Source organism: Pristiophorus japonicus, chromosome 13 (genome assembly GCF_044704955.1).
Source record: "Pristiophorus japonicus isolate sPriJap1 chromosome 13, sPriJap1.hap1, whole genome shotgun sequence".
In the NCBI taxonomy this organism is placed as follows: Eukaryota; Metazoa; Chordata; class Chondrichthyes; family Pristiophoridae; genus Pristiophorus; species Pristiophorus japonicus.
Window position 1 is genome coordinate 195905772 of NC_091989.1, and position 7099 is coordinate 195912870.

A 7099-nucleotide genomic window follows, 5' to 3' on the forward strand; every position below is an offset into this window, starting at 1 on the left:
GGGCAGAGAAACCCAAGGCAAAGAACAAAAAGGGCCATTGTACAGCAAAATTCTAAAAGGACAGAGGGTGTTAAAAAAACAAGCCTAAAGGCTTTGTGTCTTAATGCAAGGAGTATCCGCAATAAGGTGGATGAATTAACTGTGCAAATAGATGTTAACAAATATGATGTGATTGGGATTACGGAGACGTGGCTCCAGGATGATCAGGGCTGGGAACTCAACATCCAGGGGTATTCAACATTCAGGAAGGATAGAATAAAAGGAAAAGGAGGTGCGGTAGCATTGCTGGTTAAGGAGGAGATTAAGGCAATAGTTAGGAAGGACATTAGCTTGGATGATGTGGAATCTATATGGGTAGAGCTGCAGAACACCAAAGGGCAAAAAACGTTAGTGGGAGTTGTGTACAGACCTCCAAACAGTAGTAGTGATGTTCGGGAGGGCATCAAACATGAAATTAGGGGTGCGTGCAATAAAGGTGCAGCAGTTATAATGGGTGACTTTAATATGCACATAGATTGGGTTAACCAAACTGGAAGCAATACGGTGGAGGAGGATTTCCTGGAGTGCATAAGGGATGGTTTTTTAGACCAATATGTCGAGGAACCAACTAGGGGGGAGGCCATCTTAGACTGGGTGTTGTGTAATGAGAGAGGATTAATTAGCAATCTCGTTGTGCGAGGCCCCTTGGGGAAGAGTGACCATAATATGGTGGAATTCTGCATTAGGATGGAGAATGAAACAGTTAATTCAGAGACCATGGTCCAGAACTTAAAGAAGGGTAACTTTGAAGGTATGAGGCGTGAATTGGCTGGGATGGATTGGCGAATGATACTTAAGGGGTTGACTGTGGATGGGCAATGGCAGACATTTAGAGACCGCATGGATGAACTACAACAATTGTACATTCCTGTCTGGCATAAAAATAAAAAAGGGAAGGTGGCTCAACTGTGGCTATCAAGGGAAATCAGGGATAGTATTAAAGCCAAGGAAGTGGCATACAAATTGGCCAGAAATAGCAGCGAACCTGGGGACTGGGAGAAATTTAGAACTCAGCAGAGGAGGACAAAGGGTTTGATTAGGGCAGGGAAAATGGAGTATGAGAAGAAGCTTGCAGGGAACATTAAGATGGATTGCAAAACTTTCTATAGATATGTAAAGAGAAAAAGGTTAGCAAAGACAAACGTAGGTCCCCTGCAGTCAGAATCAGGGGAAGTCATAACGGGGAACAAAGAAATGGCGGACCAATTGAACAAGTACTTTGGTTCGGTATTCACGAAGGAGGACACAAACAACCTTCCGGTTATAAAAGGGGTCGGGGGGTCTAGTAAGGAGGAGGAACTGAGGGAAATCCTTATTAGCCGGGAAATTGTGTTGGGGAAATTGATGGGATTGAAGGCCGATAAATCCCCAGGGCCTGATGGACTGCATCCCAGAGTACTTAAGGAGGTGGCCTTGGAAATAGTGGATGCATTGACAGTCATTTTCCAACATTCCATTGACTCTGGATCAGTTCCTATAGAGTGGAGGGTAGCCAATGTAACCCCACTTTTTAAAAAAGGAGGGAGAGAGAAAACAGGGAATTATAGACCGGTCAGCCTGACATCGGTAGTGGGTAAAATGATGGAATCAATTATTAAGGATGTCATAGCAGTGCATTTGGAAAGGTGTGACATGATAGGTCCAAGTCAGCATGGATTTGTGAAAGGGAAATCATGCTTGACAAATCTTCTGGAATTTTTTGAGGATGTTTCCAGTAGAGTGGACAAGGGAGAACCAGTTGATGTGGTATATTTGGACTTTCAGAAGGCGTTCGACAAGGTCCCACACAAGAGATTGATGTGCAAAGTTAGAGCACATGGGATTGGGGGTAGTGTGCTGACATGGATTGAGAACTGGTTGTCAGACAGGAAGCAAAGAGTAGGAGTAAATGGGGACTTTTCAGAATGGCAGGCAATGACTAGTGGGGTACTGCAAGTTTCTGTGCTGGGGCCCCAGCTGTTTACACTGTACATTAATGATTTAGAGGAGGGGATTAAATGTAGTATCTCCAAATTTGCAGATGACACTAAGTTGGGTGGCAGTGTGAGCTGCGAGGAGGATGCTGTGAGGCTGCAGAGCGACTTGGATAGGTTAGGTGAGTGGGCAAATGCATGGCAGATGAAGTATAATGTGGATAAATGTGAGGTTATCCACTTTGGTGGTAAAAACAGAGAGGCAGACTATTATCTGAATGGTGACAGATTAGGAAAAGGGGAGGTGCAAAGAGACCTGAGTGTCATGGTACATCAGTCATTGAAAGTTGGCATGCAGGTGCAGCAGGCGGTTAAGAAAGCAAATGGCATGTTGACCTTCATAGCAAGGGGATTTGAGTACAGGGGCAGGGAGGTGTTGCTACAGTTGTACAGGGCATTGGTGAGGCCACACCTGGAGTATTGTGTACAGTTTTGGTCTCCTAACCTGAGGAAGGACATTCTTGCTATTGAGGGAGTGCAGCGAAGGTTCACCAGACTGATTCCCGGGATGGCGGGACTGACCTATCAAGAAAGACTGGATCAACTGGGCTTGTATTCACTGGAGTTCAGAAGAATGAGAGGGGACCTCATAGAAACGTTTAAAATTCTGATGGGGTTAGACAGGTTAGATGCAGGAAGAATGTTCCCAATGTTGGGGAAGTCCAGAACCAGAGGTCACAGTCTAAGGATAAGGGGTAAGCCATTTAGGACCGAGATGCGGAGGAACTTCTTCACCCAGAGAGTGGTGAACCTGTGGAATTCTCTACCACAGAAAGTTGTTGAGGCCAATTCACTAAATATATTCAAAAAGGAGTTAGATGAGGTCCTTACTACTAGGGGGATCAATGGGTATGGCGAGAAAGCAGGAATGGGGTACTGAAGTTGAATGTTCAGCCATGAACTCATTGAATGGCGGTGCAGGCTAGAAGGGCCGAATGGCCTACTCCTGCACCTATTTTCTATGTTTTCTATGTTTCTATGTCCAGTGGGAGTCAATGGACAATTGAGGTGTCGGAACACTGGCTGATGTTTCCCACCTGCTATGGGGCTTTAGTGGCCAACTGCAATGCCTCAAACTTGACCTGGATGAGATCAGCATAATCAGAGCATGCCAAGCTGTACATTTACCCAAATTAGGGGAGACCAGTGTGCCAGAACTCCACTTAAGAGGTCAAATGCTGGTGAGTATTACAACCAGGACACAATACAAAACAGACCCCTCCATTAACCAAATGGTCACAGCCTGGCAGCCCCCTTGAGCTTAAGCAGATGGTTTCACTCCAGCCTGGAAAAACACAAAGCGGCTCAACAATAAATGTTTCAGCTACTTACTAAGTACAATGATCCAAAATGCTTATTGTCTTCAGCCGAGATATTTGAAATCCGACAAGCATATGCAACCATTGCCGAAATACTCGAGATGAACTTAGTCACTTACGTGATCGTTCAGTTACACAGATTCTATAAACACTCCCACTGTGTGACTGAGCCATCATGCCAGACTGCGACATCTTTACATTTGCTAGAGGGATTCAGGGTGACTAGTGACAGTGAAGAACCTGCTTCAGAGCATTGCTTTTGTACAGCAAAACAAAACAAAATTAGTTCACCAATTCTTTCTCAAATTTTCTCTAATTCTCAGATTCTAACAAAAAGCTTGATAAGGGCAAGCTTTTTAAAACACTTCAGGGCTGAATTTACATCCGTATCCTGAATCTACTAAAAAAAAGTCTTCATCTAAGTTCACTATTCTTGTGCCCAGAACATGCCAGCGCTTCACAATTAAACGGTTAGTGGGAGGGAGTAAAGCTTATAGTTAGTTCTACTGAAAAGCTTCATTTTCAGGAAGGGCGACTATTGACGACACCGATCCCATGACCTGTTTCTGGGCTTTACTTGCTCATTTTCCTGCAGGGATACCCACTCCAACTATAAGGGTGTCCTTGGGATCCTCGCACTCTTCCAGACCCAATCTGATCTCCACAGAACTAATGGAAATTGAAATGCGACCTTGCTTTGCTGGGCATATCAACACAAGTCATTGCGAATTCAGTCAGGCATGCTGTATGGAGGACACATCTCTCACCGTGCAAGGAGGCAGCTAGACTGGAACGTGCTGCAGACCAGAGCCAAGGCAGTGCCAGCAATGGCAGGGGGCAGTTTGAACACAAGGCCGATGTGGGACAAGAAAATGAGGCAACAAAACTGTCACAAGGGGATAGGTCTGTGAGGAGGTTAAGAGACACCTTGGGGAATGAGCAGGTTGGGGGGGAGGGGGAGGTGGGGAGGCTCAGGGACTAGGGTGGGGGGGGGGGCGGGTGGAGGGGAGGGGAGGGGAGGGGAGGGAGGGGAGGGGAGGGAGGGGAGGGGAGGGGGCGGGCCTGGGGGGGAGGGGAGGGGGCGGGCCTGGGGGGGAGGGGAGGGGGCGAGCCTGGGGGGGAGGGGAGGGCCTGGGGGAGGGGGCGGGCCTGGGGGAGGGGGAGGGGATGGGGCGGGCCTGGGGGAGGGGGAGGGGATGGGGCGGGCCTGGGGGAGGGGGAGGGGATGGGGCGGGCCTGGGGGAGGGGGAGGGGAGGGGGCGGACCTGGGAGAGGGAGGGGGCGGGCCTGGGAGAGGGGAGGGGAGGGGAGGGGAGGGGCCTGGGAGAGTGGAGGGGAGGGAGCGGGCCTGGGGGAGGGGAGGGAGCGGGCCTGGGGGAGGGGAGGGGGAGCGGGCCTGGGGGAGGGGAGGGGGAGCGGGCCTGGGGGAGGGGAGGGGGGGCGGGCCTGGGGGAGGGGAGGGGGGGCGGGCCTGGGGGAGGGGAGGGGGGGCGGGCCTGGGGGAGGGGAGAGGGGGCGGGCCTGGGGGAGGGGAGGGGGGGCGGGCCTGGGGGAGGGGAGGGGGGGCGGGCCTGGGGGAGGGGAGGGGGGGCGGGCCTGGGGGAGGGGAGAGGAGGGGGGGCGGGCCTGGGGGAGGGGAGGGGGGGCGGGCCTGGGGGAGGGGAGGGGGGGCGGGCCTGGGGGAGGGGAGGGGGGGGCGGGCCTGGGGGAGGGGAGGGGGGGCGGGCCTGGGGGAGGGGAGGGGGGGGGGGAAGGGGCGGGCGTGGGGAACGGGCGGGCGTGGGGGAGGGACGGGCCGGGCCGGGCCTGGGGGAGGGGGAGGGGACGCAGGCCTCGGGGAGGGGGTGTGGTGGGAGAACCCAGGGAGGGACGCCATGAGAACCTCGGCGAGGGGAGGGGGGGGGGAACCTCGGCGAGGGAGGAAGCTCGGCGAGCGGGGGGGGGGGGAACCTCGGCGAGCGGGGGGGGGGGGGAACCTCGGCGAGCGGGGGGGGGGAGGGGGGAACCTCGGCGAGCGGGGCGGGGGGGGGGGGGAGGAACCTCGGCGAGCGGGGGGTGGGGAGGGGGAACCTCGGCGAGCGGGGGGTGGGGAGGGGGAACCTCGGCGAGCGGGGGGTGGGGAGGGGGAACCTCGGCGAGCGGGGGGTGGGGAGGGGGAATCTCGGCGAGCGGGGGGTGGGGAGGGGGAACCTCGGCGAGCGGGGGGTGGGGAGGGGGAACCTCGGCGAGCGGGGGGTGGGGAGGGGGAACCTCGGCGAAGGGGGTGCTGGGTTCTGCGTGGGGGGGGGGTGCTGGGGGTAGAGAGTGGGGAGTGCTGGAGGGGGTGGGGGGAAGAGAGTAGGGAGTGCTGGGGGGGGGAAGAGAGTGGGGAGTGCTGGGGGGGAGAGAGTGGGGAGTGCTGGGGGGGGGGAGAGTGGGGAGTGCTGGGGGGGAGAGTGGGGAGTGGGGAGTGCTGGGGGGGAGGGAGTGGGGAGTGCTGGGGGGAGGGAGTGGGGAGTGCTGGGGGGGGGGGGGGGGGAGGGAGTGGGGAGTGCTGGGGGGGGGGGGGGAGAGTGGGGAGTGCGGGGGGGAAGAGAGTGGGGAGTGCGGGGGGGAAGAGAGTGGGGAGTGCGGGGGGGAAGAGAGTGGGGAGTGCGGGGGGGAAGAGAGTGGGGAGTGCGGGGGGGGAAGAGAGTGGGGAGTGCGGGGGGGGGAAGAGAGTGGGGAGTGCGGGGGCGGGGGTGAGTGCGGAGTGCCGGGGGGGGGGGGGGGGAGTGGGGAGTGCCGGGGGGGTGTGTGGGGTGGGGAGTGCGGTAGAGTGGGGAGGGGAGAGTGGGGAGTGCGGGGGAGGGGGGAGAGCGGGGGAGAGGAAGAGTGGGGAGTGCGGGGGGGAGAGTGGGGAGTGCGGGGGGGGGGGGGGGGGAGAGAGTGGGGGGGGGGGGGGGGGGGGAGAGTGGGGGGGGCGGGGGGGAGTGGGGAGGGAGAGTGGTGAGTGCGGGGGGGGGAGTGGTGAGTGCGGGGGGGGGGGGAGTGGTGAGTGCGGGGGGGGGAGTGGTGAGTGCGGGGGGGGAGTGGTGAGTGCGGGGGGGGGGGGAGTGGTGAGTGCGGGGGGGGGGGGAGAGGGGGGAGAGTGGGGAGGGGGGGGGAAGAGTGGGGAGTGCGGGGGGGGGGGGGGGGAGTGGGGGGGGGGGGGAGTGCGGGGGGGGGGGGGGGGGGAGTGCGGGGGGGGAGAGTGGGGAGTGCGGGGGGAGAGTGGGGAGTGCGGGGGGGGGGGGAGAGTGGGGAGTGCGGGGGGGGGGGGGGGAGAGAGAGTGGGGAGTGCGGGGGGGGGGGGAGAGTGGGGAGTGCGGGGGGGGGGAGAGTGGGGAGTGCGGGGGGGGGGGGGAGAGTGGGGAGTGCGGGGGGGGAGAGTGGGGAGTGCGGGGTGGGGGAGAGTGGGGAGTGCGGGGTGGGGAGAGTGGGGAGGAGAGTGGGGAGTGCGGGGGGGGGGGGGGGGGGAGGAGAGTGGGGAGTGGGGGGGGTGGGGAGTGCGGGGGGGGAGTGGGGAGTGCGGGGGGGGGGGGGGGGAGTGGGGAGTGGGGGGGGGAGTGGCGAGTGCGGGGGGGGAGTGGGGAGTGCGGGGGGGGAGTGGGGAGTGCGGGGAGGGGAGTGGGGAGTGCGGGGGGGGGGAGTGGGGAGTGCGGGGGGGGGGGGGGGGGGAGTGGGGAGGGGGAGTGCGGGGGGGGGGGGGAGTGGGGAGTGCGGGGGGGGAGTGGGGAGTGCGGGGGGGGGGGGGGGAGTGGGGAGTGC

General features: G+C 59.0%; 1 protein-coding gene across 6 annotated transcripts in view; it reads right to left on the reverse strand.

Annotated features, from left to right (window-relative positions):
* Nucleotides 1-7099, reverse strand: part of zc3h18 (zinc finger CCCH-type containing 18) — a 142927-nt gene that overhangs the window by 134784 nt on the left and 1044 nt on the right. Inside the window, exon 1 of one of the 6 annotated variants that reach the window (XM_070898348.1) lies at nt 3345-3364. The exons of the other annotated variants lie outside the window; for them this stretch is intronic. The gene's annotated coding sequence lies outside the window, so the exon portion shown is untranslated. Of the gene's footprint in view, nt 1-3344; nt 3365-7099 lie in introns of those variants that run through there. 6 annotated transcript variants of the gene reach the window in all.